This window comes from Muntiacus reevesi, unplaced genomic scaffold (genome assembly GCF_963930625.1).
Source record: "Muntiacus reevesi unplaced genomic scaffold, mMunRee1.1 SCAFFOLD_31, whole genome shotgun sequence".
NCBI lineage: Eukaryota > Metazoa > Chordata > Mammalia > Artiodactyla > Cervidae > Muntiacus > Muntiacus reevesi.
The window spans coordinates 2,491,240-2,504,973 of NW_027078022.1; positions in this window are offsets into that span (position 1 = coordinate 2,491,240).

Consider the following 13,734-nt stretch of genomic DNA (forward strand, 5'->3'; position numbering starts at 1 on the left):
GGGAGCTGAGGGCCCACGGCTCCCAGGCTCCCAGGCTCCCAGGCTCCCAGGCGCGGGCTCAGGTCCAGCGGACCGCAGGCTCCCAAGCTCCCTGGCTCCCAGGCTCCCAGGCGCTGCTAGGGTGCTGCGGACCCCAGGCTCCCAGGTTCCCAGGCGCGGGTTAGGGTGCTGTGGACCCCAGGCCCCCAGCCTCCCAGGCTCCCAGGCTCCCAGGCGCGGTCTATGGTGCTGCGGACCACAGACTCCCAGGCTCCCAGACTCCCAGGCTCCCAGGCGCGTGTTCGTGTGCTGCGGACCCCAGGCTCCCAAGCGCGTGCTCGGGAGCTGGGGACACCAGGCCCCCAGGCTCCCAGCCTCCCAGGCTCCCAGGCTCCCAGGCGCGGGCTCGGGTGCTGCGGACCCCAGGCTCCCAAGCTCCCTGGCTCCCAGGCTCCCAGGCGCTGCTAGGGTGCTGCGGACCCCAAGCTCCCAAGCGCGGGCTCGGGAGCTGGGGGCCCCAGGTCCCCAGGCTCCCAGGCTCCCAGGCGCGGGCTCGGGAGCTGAGGGCCCCAGGCTCCCAGGCTCCCAGGCTCCTAGGCGCGGGGTAGGGTGGTGCGGACCCCAGGCTCCCAGGCTCCCAGGCTCCCAGGCGCGGGCTCAGGTGCTGCGGACCCCAGGCTCCAGGGTCCCAGGCTCCCATGCGCGGGCTCGGGTGCTGCGGACCCCAGGCCCTAGCCTCCCAAGCTCCCATGCACCCAGGCGTGGTCTAGGGTGCTGCGGACCCCAGAACCCAGGCTCCCAGGCTCCCAGGCTCCCAGGCGCTGCTAGTGTGCTGCCGACCCCATGCTCCCAGGCTCCCAGGATCCGAGGCTCCCAGGCGAAGATCGAAAGCTGCTGAAAACCAGTATCCGGCCTCCCGTGCGTTTGCTCGGGAGATGCGTGCCCCAGGCTCCCTAGCGCGTACTCGTGAGCTGGGACCCCAAGGCTCATAGGCTAATAGGTGCGTTCTCGGGAGATTGTGCCCGCAGGCTCACAGGCGCCCAGGCGCGTGCTCGTGTGCTGTGCACCCCAGGCTCCCATGCGCGTGCACGTGAGCTGGGACCCCAAGGCTCACAGGCTACCAGGCGCGGGATTGGGAGCTGGGCTTCACAGGCTCCCAGGCGCGGGCTCCTGTGCTGCGCACCCCAGGCTCCCATGCGCTGGCTCGTGAGCTGCATTTCCCAGGGTTCGAGTGCAGGCCCGGGAGCTGCCTCCCCCAGGTTCAAAGGCAACCAGGCGCGGGTTCCGGAGCTGCGGCCACAGGATCCCAGGCTCCCAGGCTCCCAGGCGCGGGCTCAGGTCCTGCGCACCCCAGGCTCCCAAGCTCCCATGCTCCCAGGCTCCCAGGCGCTGCTAGGGTGCTGCGGACACCAGTCTCCCAGGCTCCCAGGCTCCAAGGCACGGGCTAGGGTGCTGCGGACCCCAGGCCCCCAGGCTCCCAGGCTCCCAGGCTCGCAGGCGCGGGCTCGGGAGCTGAGGGCCCCAGGCTCCCAGGCTGCCAGGCTCCCAGGCGCGGGCTAGGGTGCTGCGTACCCTATGCTCCCAGGCTCCCAGGCTCCCAGGCGCGGGCTCGGGAGCTGCGGACCCCAGACTCCCAGTCTCCCAGGCTCCCAGGCGCGGGCTCGTGTGCTGCGGACCCCAGGCTCCCAAGCGCGGGCTTGGGAGCTGAGGGCCCCAGTCTACCAGGCTCCCAGGCTCCCAGGCGCGGGCTCAGGTCCTGCGGACCCCAGGCTCCCAAGCTCCCAGGCTCCCAGGCTCCCAGGCGCTGCTAGGGTGCTGCGGACCCAAGGCTCCCAGGCTCCCAGGCGCGGGCTAGGGTGCTGCGGACCCCAGGCCCCCAGCCTCCCAGGCTCCCAGGCTCCCAGGCGCGGTCTATTGTGCTGCGGACCCCAGACTCCCAGGCTCCCAGGCTCCCAGGCGCGGGATAGGGTGCTGCGGACCCCAGGCCCCCAGTCTCCCAGGCTCCCAGGCTCCCAGGAGCGGTCTATTGTGCTGCGGACCCCAGACTCCCAGGCTCCCAGGCTCCCAGGCTCCCAGGCGCGGGATAGGGTGTTGCGGACCCCAGGCCCCCAGGCTCCCAGTCTACCAGGCTCCCAGGCGCGGGCTCGGGAGCTGCGGGCCCCAGGCCCCCAGCCTCCCAGGCTCCCAGGCTCCCAGGCGCGGGATAGGGTGCTGCGGACCCCAGACTCCCAGGCTCCCAGGCTCCCAGGCTCCCAGGCGCGTGCTCGGGTGCTGCGGACCCCAGGCTCCCAGGCTCCCAGGCTCCCAGGCGCGGGCTCGGGAGCTGAGGGCCCCAGGCTCCCAGGCTCCCAGGCGCGGGCTCGTGTGCTGCGGACCCCAGGCTCCCAAGTGCGGGCTCTGGAGCTGAGGGACCCAGGCTGCCAGGCTCCCAGGCGCGGGCTCGTGTGCTGCGGACCCCAGGCCCCCAAGTGCGGGCTCTGGAGCTGAGGGACCCAGGCTCCCAGGCTCCCAGGCGCGGTCTATTGTGCTGCGGACCCCAGACTCCCAGGCTCCCAGGCTCCCAGGCGCGGGATAGGGTGCTGCGGACCCCAGGCCCCCAGTCTCCCAGGCTCCCAGGCTCCCAGGAGCGGTCTATTGTGCTGCGGACCCCAGACTCCCAGGCTCCCAGGCTCCCAGGCTCCCAGGCGCGGGATAGGGTGCTGCGGACCCCAGGCCCCCAGGCTCCCAGTCTACCAGGCTCCCAGGCGCGGGCTCGGGAGCTGCGGGCCCCAGGCCCCCAGCCTCCCAGGCTCCCAGGCTCCCAGGCGCGGGATAGGGTGCTGCGGACCCCAGACTCCCAGGCTCCCAGGCTCCCAGGCTCCCAGGCGCGTGCTCGGGTGCTGCGGACCCCAGGCTCCCAGGCTCCCAGGCTCCCAGGCGCGGGCTCGTGTGCTGCGGACCCCAGGCTCCCAAGCGCGGGCTCTGGAGCTGAGGGACCCAGGCTGCCAGGCTCCCAGGCGCGGGCTAGGATGCTGCGGACCCCAGGCCCCCAACCTCCCAGGCTCCCAGGCTCCCAGGCGCGGGCTATTGTGCTGCGGACCCCAGACTCCCAGGCTCCCAGGCTCCCAGGCTCCCAGGCGCGTGCTCGTGTGCTGCGGACCCCAGGCCCCCAGGCCCCCAGGCTCCCAGGCTCCCAGGCTCCCAGGCGCGGGCTAGGGAGCTGAGGGCCCCAGGCCCCCAGCCTCCCAGGCTCCCAGGCTCCCAGGCACGGGATAGGGTGCTGGGGACCCCAGGCCCCCAGGCTCCCAGGCGCGGGCTCGGGAGCTGAGGGCCCCAGGCTCCCAGGCTCCCAGGCTCCTAGGCGCGGGGTAGGGTGGTGCGGATCCCAGGCTCCCATGCTCCCAGGCTCCCAGGCGCGGGCTAGGGTGCTGCGTACCCCAGGCTCCCAGGCTCCCAGGCGCGGGCTAGGGTGCTGCGGACCCCAGGCCCCCAGCCTCCCAAACTCCCAGGCTCCCAGGCGTGGTCTAGGGTGCTGCGGACCCCAGAACCCATGCTCCCAGGCTCCCAGGCTCCCAGGCACTGCTAGGGTGCTGCCGACCCCATGCTCCCAGGCTCCCAGGCTCCCAGGCGCGGGCTCGTGTGCTGAGGATCCCAGGATCCCAGGCTCCCAGGCTCCCAGGCGCGGGCTCGGGTGCTACGGACCCCAGGTTCCCGGGGCCGTATCATGAGCTGCATCTCCCAGGCTCCAGTGCAGGCACGGTAGCTGCCTCCCACAGGTTCAAAGGCAACCATGCGCGGCTTCGGGAGCTGCGGTCCCAGGCTCACAGGCTCCCAGGCTCCCAGACGCGGGCTAGGGTGCTGCGGATCCCATGCCCCCACCCTCCCAGTCTCCCAGGCTCCCAGGCTCCCAGGCTACCAGGCTCCCAAGCGCGGGCTCGGGAGCTGAGGGCCCCAGGCTCCCAGGCTCCCAGGATCCCAGGCGCGGTCTCGGGATTTGCGGACCCCACGCTCCCAGGCACGGCCTCGAGAGCTCCATCTCCCAGGCTCCGAGGGGCAGGCTCGGGAGCTGCCTCCCCCAGTTTCAAAGGCAACCAGGCGCGGTTTCGGGAGGTGGGGCCCCACGCTCCCAGGCTCCCAGGCTCCCAGGCGCGGGCTAGGGTGCTGCGGACCCCAGGCCCCTAGCCTCCCAGGCTCCCAAGCTCCCAGGCGCGGGATAGGGTGCTGCGGACCCCAGGCCCCCAGGCTCCCAGGCTCCCAGGCTCCTAGGCTCCCAGCGCGGGCTCGGGAGCTGAGGGCCCCAGGCCCCCAGCCTCCCAGGCTCCCAGGCTCCCAGGCGCGGGATAGGGTGCTGCGGACCCCAGGCCCCCAGGCTCCCAGGCTCCCAGGCTCCCAAGCTCCCAGGCGCGGGCTCGGGAGCTGAGGGCCCCAGGCCCCCATGCTCCCAGTCTCCCAGGCGCGGAATAGGGTGCTGCGGACCCCAGGCCCCCAGCCTCCCAGGCTCCCAGGCTCCCAGGCGCGGGCTCGGGAGCTGAGGGCCCCAGGCTCCCAGGCTCCCTGGCTCCTAGGCGCGGGGTAGGGTGGTGCGGACCCCAGGCTCCCAGGCTCCCAGGCTCCCAGGCGCAGGCTCAGGTGCTGCGGACCCCTGGCTCCCAGGCTCCCAGGCTCCCAGGCACGGGCTAGGGTGCTGCGAACGCCAGAACCAGGCTCCCAGGTTCCCAGGCTCCTAGGCGCGGGCTTGAGTGCTGGGGACCCCAGGTTCCCAGGCGCTGGCTCGTGAGCTGCTTCTCCCTGGCTTCGAGTGCAGGCCCGGGAGCTGCCTCCCCCAGGTTCAAAGGCAACCAGGCGCGGGTTGGGGAGCTGCGGCCCCAGCCTCCCAGGCTCCCAGGCTGCCAGGCGCGGGCTCGGGAGCTGAGGTCCCCAGGCCCCCAGGCTCCCAGGCTCCCAGGCGCGGGCTCAGGTCCTGCGGACCTCAGGCTCCCAAGCTCCCAGGCTCACAGGCTCCCAGGCGCGGTCTAGGGTGCTGCGGACCCCAGACTCCCAGGCGCCCAGGCTCCCAGGCGTGGGCTCGGGAGATATGGGCCCCTGGCTCCCATGCTCCCAGGCGCGTGCTCGGGTGCTGAGGTCCCCAGGCTCCCAGGAACCCAGGCATCCAGGCTCCGGGATTGGGTGCTGCGGACCCCATCCTCCCAGGCTCCCAGGCTCCCAGGCGAAGATCGAAAGCTGCTGAAAACCAGTATCCGGCCTCCCGTGCGTTTGCTCGGGAGATGCGTGCCCCAGGTTCCCAAGCGCGTGCTCGTGAGCTGGGACCCCAAGGCTCATAGGCTAACAGGTGCGTTCTCGGGAGATTGTGCCCGCAGGCTCACATGCGCCCAGGCGCGTGCTCGTGTGCTGCGCACCCCAGGCTCCCAGGCGCGTGCACGTGAGCTGGGACCCCAAGGCTCACAGGCTACCAGGCGCGGGATCGGGAGCTGGGCTTCACAGGCTCCCAGGCACGGGCTCATGTGCTGCGCACCCCAGGATCCCAGGCGTGGGCTCGTGAGCTGGGGCCCCCAGGCTCACAGGCTCCCAGGCACGGGCTCGGGTGCTTGGGCCCCATGCGCCCAGGCTCCCAGGCTCCCAGGCTCCCAGGCGTGGGCTCAGGTCCTGCGGACCCCAGGCTCCCAAGCTCCCAGGCTCCCAGGCTCCCAGGCGCTGCTAGGGTGCTGCGGGCCCCAGGCTCCCAGGCTCCCAGGCGCGGGCTAGGGTGCTGCGGAACCCAGGCCCCCAGCCTCCCAGGCTCCCAGGCTCCGAGGCGCGGTCTATTGTGCTGCGGACCCCAGACTCCCAGGCTCCCAGGCTCCCAGGCTCCCAGGCGCTGCTAGGGTGCTGCGAACCCCAGGCTCCCAGGCTCCCAGGCTCCCAGGCTCCCAGGCGCGGGCTCGGGAGCTGAGGGCCCCAGGCTCCCAGGCTCCAGGCGCGGGCTAAGGTGCTGCGGACCCCAGGCCCCCAGGATCCCAGGCTGCCAGGCTCCCAGGCGCGGGCTCGTGTGCTGCGGACCCCAGGCACCCAGCCTCCCAGGCTCCCAGGCTCCCAGGCGCGGGCTCGTGTGCTGCGGACCCCAGGCTCCCGAGCGCGGGCTCGGGAGCTGAAGGCCCCAGGCCCCCAGCCTCCCAGGCTCCCAGGCTCCCAGGCGCGGGATAGGGTGCTGCGGACCCCAGGCCACCAGGCTCCCAGGCTCCCAGGCTCCTAGGCGCGGGGTAGGGTGCTGCGGACCCCAGGCCACCAGGCTCCCAGGCTCCCAGGCTCCCAGGCGCGGGCTAGGGTGTTGCGGACCCCAGGCCCCCAGCCTCCCAGGCTCCCAGGCTCCCAGGCTCCCAGGCGCGGGCTCGTGTGCTGCGTACCCCAGGCTCCCAAGCGCGGGCTCGGGAGCTGAGGGCCCCAGGCTCCCAGGCTCCCAGGCTCCTAGGCGCGGGCTCAGGTCCTGCGGACCCCAGGCTCCCAAGCTCCCAGGCTCCCAGGCTCCCAGGCGCTGCTAGGGTGCTGCGGACCCCAGGCTCCCAGGCTCCCAGGCGCGGGCTAGGGTGCTGCGGACCCCAGGCCCCCAGCCTCCCAGGCTCCCAGGCTCCCAGGCGCGGTCTATTGTGCTGCGGACCCCAGACTCCCAGGCTCCCAGGCTCCCAGGCTCCCAGGCGCGGGCTCGTGTGCTGCGGACCCCAGGCTCCCAAGCGCGGGCTCGGGAGCTGAGGGCCCCAGGCTCCCAGGCTCCCAGGCTCCTAGGCGCGGGTTCAGGTCCTGCGGACCCCAGGCTCCCAAGCTCCCATGCTCCCAGGCTCCCAGGCGAGCAAGGGTGCTGCGGACCCCAGGCTCCCAGGCTCCCAGGCGCGGGCTAGGGTGCTCGGACCCCAGGCCCCCAGCCTCCCAGGTTCCCAGGCGCGGTCTATTGTGCTGCGGACCCCAGACTCCCAGGCTCCCAGGCTCCCAGGCGCGGGATAGGGTGCTGCGGACCCCAGGCCCCCAGGCTCCCAGGTTCCCAGGCTCCCAGGCGCGGGCTCGGGAGCTGAGGGCCCCAGGCTCCCAGGCTCCCAGGCTCCCAGGCGCGGGCTCGGGTGCTGCGGCCACCAGGCCCCCAGCCTCCCAGGCTCCTAGACTCCCAGGCTCCCAGGCGCGGGCTCGTGTGCTGCGGACCCCAGGCTCCCAAGCGCGGGCTCGGGAACTGAGGGCCCCAGGCTCCCAGGCTCCCAGGCTCCCAGGCGCGGGCTCAGGTCCTGCGGACCCCAGGCTCCCAAGCTCCCAGGCTCCCAGGCTCCCAGGCGCTGCTAGGGTGCTGCGGACCCCAGGCTCCCAGGCTCCCAGGCGCGGGCTAGGGTGCTGCGGACCCCAGAACCCAGGCTCCCAGGCTCCCAGGCTCCTAGGCGCGGGCTTGAGTGCTGCGGACCCGAGGCTCCCAGGCGCTGGCTTGTGAGCTGCATCTCTCTGGCTTCGAGTGCAGGCCCGGGAGCTGCCTCCCCCAGGATCAAAGGCAACCAGGCGCGGGTTCCGGAGCTGCGGCCCCAGGATCCCAGGCTGCCAGGTTCCCAGGCGCGGCCTAGGGTGTTGCGGACCCCAGGCCCCCAGCCTCCCAGGCTCCCAGGCTCCCAGGCGCGGGCTCGTGTGCTGCGGACCCCAGGCTTCCAGGCGCGGGATAGGGTGCTGCGGACCCCAGGCCACCAGGCTCCCAGGCTCCCAGGCTCCCAGGCGCGGGCTCGTGTGCTGAGGGCCCCAGGCTCCCAGGCTCCCAGGCTCCTAGGCGCGGGGTAGGGTGGTGCGGACCCCAAGCTCCCAGGCTCCCAGGCTTCCAGGCGCCGGCTCAGGTGCTGCGGACCCCAGGCTCCCAGGCTCCCAGGCTCACAGGCGTGGTCTAGGGTGCTGCGGACCCCAGACCCCAGGCTCCCAAGCTCCCAGGTTCCTAGGCGCAGGCTTGGGTGCTGGGGACCCCAGGTTCCCAGGCGCGGGCTCGTAAGCTGCATCTCCCTGGCTTCGAGTGCAGGCCCGGGAGCTGCTTCCCCCAGGTTCAAAGGCAACCAGGCGCGGGCTCAGGTCCTGCGGACCCCAGGCTCCCAGGCACCCAGGCTCCCAGGCGCGGGCTCGGGAGCTGAGGGCCCCAGGCTCCCAGGCTCCCAGGCGCGGGCTCGGGTGATGCGGACCCCAGGCCCCCAGCCTCCCAGGCTCCCAGGCTCCCAGGCACGGGCTCGTGTGCAGCGGACCCCAGGCTCCCAAGCGCGGGCTCGGGAGCTGATGGCCCCAGGCCCCCAGCCTCCCAGGCTCCCAGGTTCCCAGGCGCTGCTAGGGTGCTGCGGACCCCAGGCTCCCAGGCTCCCAGGCGCGGGCTAGGGTGCTGCGGACCCCAGGCCCCCAGCCTCCCAGGCTCCCAGGCTCCCAGACGCTGTCTATGGTGCTGCGGACCCCAGTCTCCCAGGCTCCCAGGCGCGGGCTAGGGTGCTGCGGAACCCAGGCCCCCAGCCTCCCAGGCTCCCAGGCTCCCAGGCGCGTTCTATGGTGCTGCGGACCCCAGGCTCCCAGGCTCCCAGGCTCCCAGGCGCTGCTAGGGTGCTGCGGACCCCAGGCCCCCAGCCTCCCAGGCTCCCAGGCTCCCAGGCGCGGGCTCGTGTGCTGCGGACCCCAGGCTCCCAAGCGCGGGCTCGGGCGCTGAGGGCCCCAGGCCCCCAGCCTCCCAGGATCCCAGGCTCCCATTCTCCCAGGCGCTGCTAGGGTGCTGCGGACCCCAGGCTCCCAGGCTCCCAGGCGCGGGCTAGGGTGCTGCGGACCCCAGGCCCCCAGCCTCGCAGCCTCCCAGGCTCCCAGGATCCCAGGCGCGGGCTCGTGTGCTGCGGACCCCAGGCTCCCAAGCGCGGGCTCGGGAGCTGAGGGCCCCAGGCCCGCAGCTTCCCAGGCTCCCAGGCTCCCAGGCGCGGGATAGGGTGCTGCGGACCGCAGGTCCCCAGGCTCCGAGGCTCCCAGGCTCGGGCTCGTGTGCTGCGGACCCCAGGCTCCCAAGCGCGGGCTCGGGAGCTGAGGGCCCCAGGCTCCCAGGCTCCCAGGCTCCCAGGCTCCCATGCGCGGGCTCAGGTCCTGCGGACCCCAGGCTCCCAAGCTCCCAGGATCCCAGGCTCCCAGGCGCTGCTAGGGTGCTGCGGACCCCAGGCTCCCAGGCTCCCAGGCACGGGCTCGTGTGCTGCGGACCCCAGGCTCCCAAGCGCGGGCTCGGGAGCTGAGGGCCCTAGGCTCCCAGGTTCCCAGGCTCCCAGGCGCGGGCTCAGGTCCTGCGGACCGCAGGCTCCCAAGCTCCCAGGCTTCCAGGCTCCCAGGCGCTGCTAGGGTGCTGCGGACCCCAGGCTCCCAGGCTCCCAGGCGCGGGCTAGGTTGCTGCGGACCCGAGGCCACCAGCCTGCCAGGCTCCCAGGCTCCCAGGCGCGGTCTATTGTGCTGCGGACCCCAGACTCCCAGGCTCCCAGGCTCCCAGGCTTCCAGGCTCCCAGGCGCGGGATAGGGTGCTGCGGACCCCAGGCCCCCAGGCTCCCAAGCTCCCAGGCGCGGGCTCGGGATCTGAGGGCCCCAGGCCCCCATCCTCCCAGGCTCCCAGGCGCGGGATACGGTGCTGCGGCCCCCAGGCCCCCAGGCTCCCAGGCTCCCAGGCTCCCAGGCGCAGGCTCGGGAGCTGAGGGCCCCAGGCTCCCATGCTCCCAGGCTCCTAGGCGCGGGGTAGGGTGGTGCGGACCCCAGGCTCCCAGGCTCCCAGGCGCCGGCTCAGGTTCTGCGTACCCCAGGCTCCCAGGCTCCCAGGCGCGGGCTAGGGTGCTGCGGACCCCAGGCCCCCATCCTCCCAAACTCCCAGGCTCCCAGGCGTGGTCTAGGGTGCTGCGGACCCCAGAACCCAGCTCCCAGGCTCCCAGGCTCCCAGGCGCTGCTAGGGTGCTGCCGACACCATGCTCCCAGGCTCCCAGGCTCCCAGGCGCGGGCTCGTGTGCTGTGGACCCCAGGCTCCCAGGCTCCCAGGCTCCCAGGCTCCCAGGCGCAGGCTCAGGTCCTGCGGACCGCAGGCTCCCAAGCTCCCAGGCTCCCAGGCTCCCAGGCGCTGCTAGGGTGCTGCGGACCCCAGGCTCCCAGGTTCCCAGGCGCGGGTTAGGGTGCTGTGGACCCCAGGCCCCCAGCCTCCCAGGCTCCCAGGCTCCCAGGTGCGGTCTATGGTGCTGCGGACCACAGACTCCCAAGCTCCCAGACTCCCAGGCTCCCAGGCGCGGGCTCGTGTGCTGCGGACCCCAGGCTCCCAAGCGCGGGCTCGGGAGCTGGGGGCCCCAGGCCCCCAGGCTCCCAGGCTCCCAGGCTCCCAGGCTCCCAGGCGCGGGCTCGGGTGCTGCGGACCCCAGGCTCCCAAGCTCCCAGGATCCCAAGCGCTGCTAGGGTGCTGCGGACCACAAGCTCCCAAGCGCGGGCTCGGGAGCTGGGGGCCCCAGGCCCCCAGGCTCCCAGGCTCCCAGGCTCCCAGGCTCCCAGGCGCGCGCTCGGGCCTTGAGGGCCCCAGGCTCCCAGGCTCCCAGGCTCCTAGGCGCGGGGTAGGTTGGTGCGGACCCCAGGCTCCCAGGCTCCCAGGCGCGGGCTCAGGTGCTGCGGACCCCAGGCTCCAGGGTCCCAGGCTCCCATGCATGGGCTCGGGTGCTGCGGACCCCAGGCCCCAGCCTCCCAAGTTCCCATGCACCCAGGCGTGGTCTAGGGTGCTGCGGACCCCAGAACCCAGGCTCCCAGGCTCCCAGGCTCCCAGCCGCTGCTAGGGTGCTGCCGACCCCATGCTCCCAGGCTCCCAGGATCCCAGGCTCCCAGGCGAAGATCGAAAGCTGCTGAAAACCAGTATCCGGCCTCCCGTGCGTTTGCTCGGGAGATGCGTGCCCCAGGCTCCCTAGCGCGTGCTCGTGAGCTGGGACCCCAAGGCTCATAGGCTAACAGGTGCGTTCTCGGGAGATTGTGCCCGCAGGCTCACAGGCTCCCAGGCGCGTGCTCGTGTGCTGTGCACCCCAGGCTCCCAGGCGCGTGCACGTGAGCTGGGACCCCAAGGCTCACAGGCTACCAGGCGCGGGATAGGGAGCTGGGCTTCACAGGCTCCCAGGCGCGGGCTCCTGTGCTGCGCACCCCAAGCTCCCATGCGCTGGCTCGTGAGCTGCATTTCCCTGGCTTCGAGTGCAGGCCCGGGAGCTGCCTCCCCCAGGTTCAAAGGCAACCAGGCGCGGGTTCCGGAGCTGCGGCCCCAGGATCCCAGGCTCCCAGGCTCCCAGGCGCGGGCTCAGGTCCTGCGGACCCCAGGCTCCCAAGCTCCCAGGCTCCCAGGCTCCCAGGCGCTGCTAGGGTGCTGCGGACACCAGTCTCCCAGGCTCCCAGGATCCCAGGCACGGGCTAGGGTGCTGCGGACCCCAGGCCCCCAGGCTCCCAGTCTCGCAGGCGCGGGCTCGGGAGCTGAGGGCCCCAGGCTCCCAGGCTCCCAGGCGCGGGCTAGGGTGCTGCGTACCCCATGCTCCCAGGCTCCCAGGCTCCGAGGCGCGGGCTCGGGAGCTGCGGACCCCAGTCTCCCAGGCTCCCAGGCGCGGGCTCGTGTGCTGCGGACCCCAGGCTCCCAAGCGCGGGCTCGGGAGGTGAGGGCCCCAGGCTCCCAGGCTCCCAGGCGCCCAGGCGCGGGCTCAGGTCCTGCGGACCCCAGGCTCCCAAGCTCCCAGGCTCCCAGGCTCCCAGGAGCTGCTAGGGTGCTGCGGACCCCATGCTCCCAGGCTCCCAGTCGCGGGCTAGGGTGCTGCGGAAGCCAGGCCCCCAGCCTCCCAGGCTCCCAGGCTCCCAGGCGCGGTCTATTGTGCTGCGGACCCCAGACTCCCAGGCTCCCAGGCTCCCAGGCTCCCTGGCGCGGAATAGGGTGCTGCGGACCCCAGGCTCCCAGGCTCCCAGGTTCCCAGGCGCGGGCTCGGGAGCTGAGGGCCCCAGGCCCCCAGCCTCCCAGGCTCCCAGGCTCCCAGGCGCGAGATAGGGTGCTGCGGACCCCAGGCCCCCAGGCTCCCAGGCTCCCAGGCTCCCAGGCTCCTAGGCGCGGGGTAGGGTGGTGCGGACCCCAGGTACCCAGGATCCGAGGCTCCCAGGCTCGGGCTCGTGTGCTGCGGACCCCAGGCTCCCAAGCGCGGGCTCGGGAGCTGAGGGCCCCAGACTCCCAGGCTCCCAGGCTCCCAGGCTCCCATGCGCGGGCTCAGGTCCTGCGGACCCCAGGCTCCCAAGCTCCCAGGCTCCCAGGCTCCCAGGCGCTGCTAGGGTGCTGCGGACCCCAGTCTCCCAGGCTCCCAGGCGCGGGCTCGGGTGCTGCGCACCCCAGGCTCCCAGGTTCCCAGGCTCCCAGGCTCCAAGGCGCGGGCTCGGGAGCTGAGGGCCCCAGGCTCCCAGGCTCGCAGGCGCTGGCTAAGGTGCTGCGGATCCCAGGCCCGCAGCCTCCCAGGCTCCCAGGCTCCCAGGCTCCCAGGCGCGGGCTCGTGTGCTGCGGACCCCAGGCTCCCAAGCGCGGTCTCGGGCGCTGAGGGCCCCAGGCCCCCAGCCTCCCAGGCTCCCAGGCTCCCATTCTCCCAGGCGCTGCTAGGGTGCTGCGGACCCCAGGCTCCCAGGCTCCCAGGCGCGGGCTAGGGTGCTGCGGACCCCAGGCCCCCAGCCTCCCAGGCTCCCAGGCTCCCAGGCGCGGTCTATGGTGCTGCGGACCCCAGACTCCCAGTCTCCCAGGCTCCCAGGCGCGGGCTCGTGTGCTGCGGACCCCAGGCTCCCAAGCGCGGGCTCGGGAGCTGAGGGCCCCAGGCCCCCAGCCTCCCAGGCTCCCAGGCTCCCAGGCGCGGGATAGGGTGCTGCGGACCCCAGGTCCCCAGGCTCCCAGGCTCCCAGGCTCGGGCTCGTGTGCTGCGGTCCCCAGGCTCCCAAGCGCGGGCTCGGGAGCTGAGGGCCCCAGGCTCCCAGGCTCCCAGGCTCCCAGGCTCCCATGCGCGGGCTCAGGTCCTGCGGACCCCAGGCTCCCAAGCTCCCAGGCTCCCAGGCTCCCAGGCGCTGCTAGGGTGCTGCGGACCCCAGGCTCCCAGGCTCCCAGGCGCGGGCTAGGGTGCTGCGGACCCCAGGCCCCCAGCCTCCCAGGCTCCCAGGCTCCCAGGCGCGGTCTATGGTCCTGCGGACCCCAGACTCCCAGGCTCCCAGGCTCCCAGGCTCCCAGGCGCGGGCTCGGGTGCTGCGGACCCCAGGCTCCCAGGCTCCCAGGCTCCCAGGCTCCAAGGCGCGGGCTCGGGAGCTGAGGGCCCCAGGCTCCCAGGCTCGCAGGCGCTGGCTAGGGTGCTGCGGATCCCAGGCCCCCAGCCTCCCAGGCTCCCAGGCTCCCAGGCTCCCAGGCGCGGGCTCGTGTGCTACGGACCCCAGGCTCCCGAGCGCGGGCTCGGGAGCTGAGGGCCCCAGGCTCCCAGGCTCCCAGGCTCCCAGGCTCCCAGGCGCGGGCTCAGGTCCTGCGGACCGCAGGCTCCCAAGCTCCCAGGCTCCCAGGCTCCCAGGCGCTGCTAGGGTGCTGCGGACCCCAGGCTCCCAGGTTCCCAGGCGCTGGCTAGCGTGCTGCGGAGCCCAGGCCCCCAGCCTCCCAGGCTCCCAGGCTCCCAGGCTCCCAGGCGCGGGCTCGTGTGCTACGGACCCCAGGCTCCCAAGCGCGGGCTCGGGAGCTGAGGGCCCCAGGCTCCCAGGCCCCCAGGCTCCCAGGCTCCCAGGCTCGCAGGCGCGGGC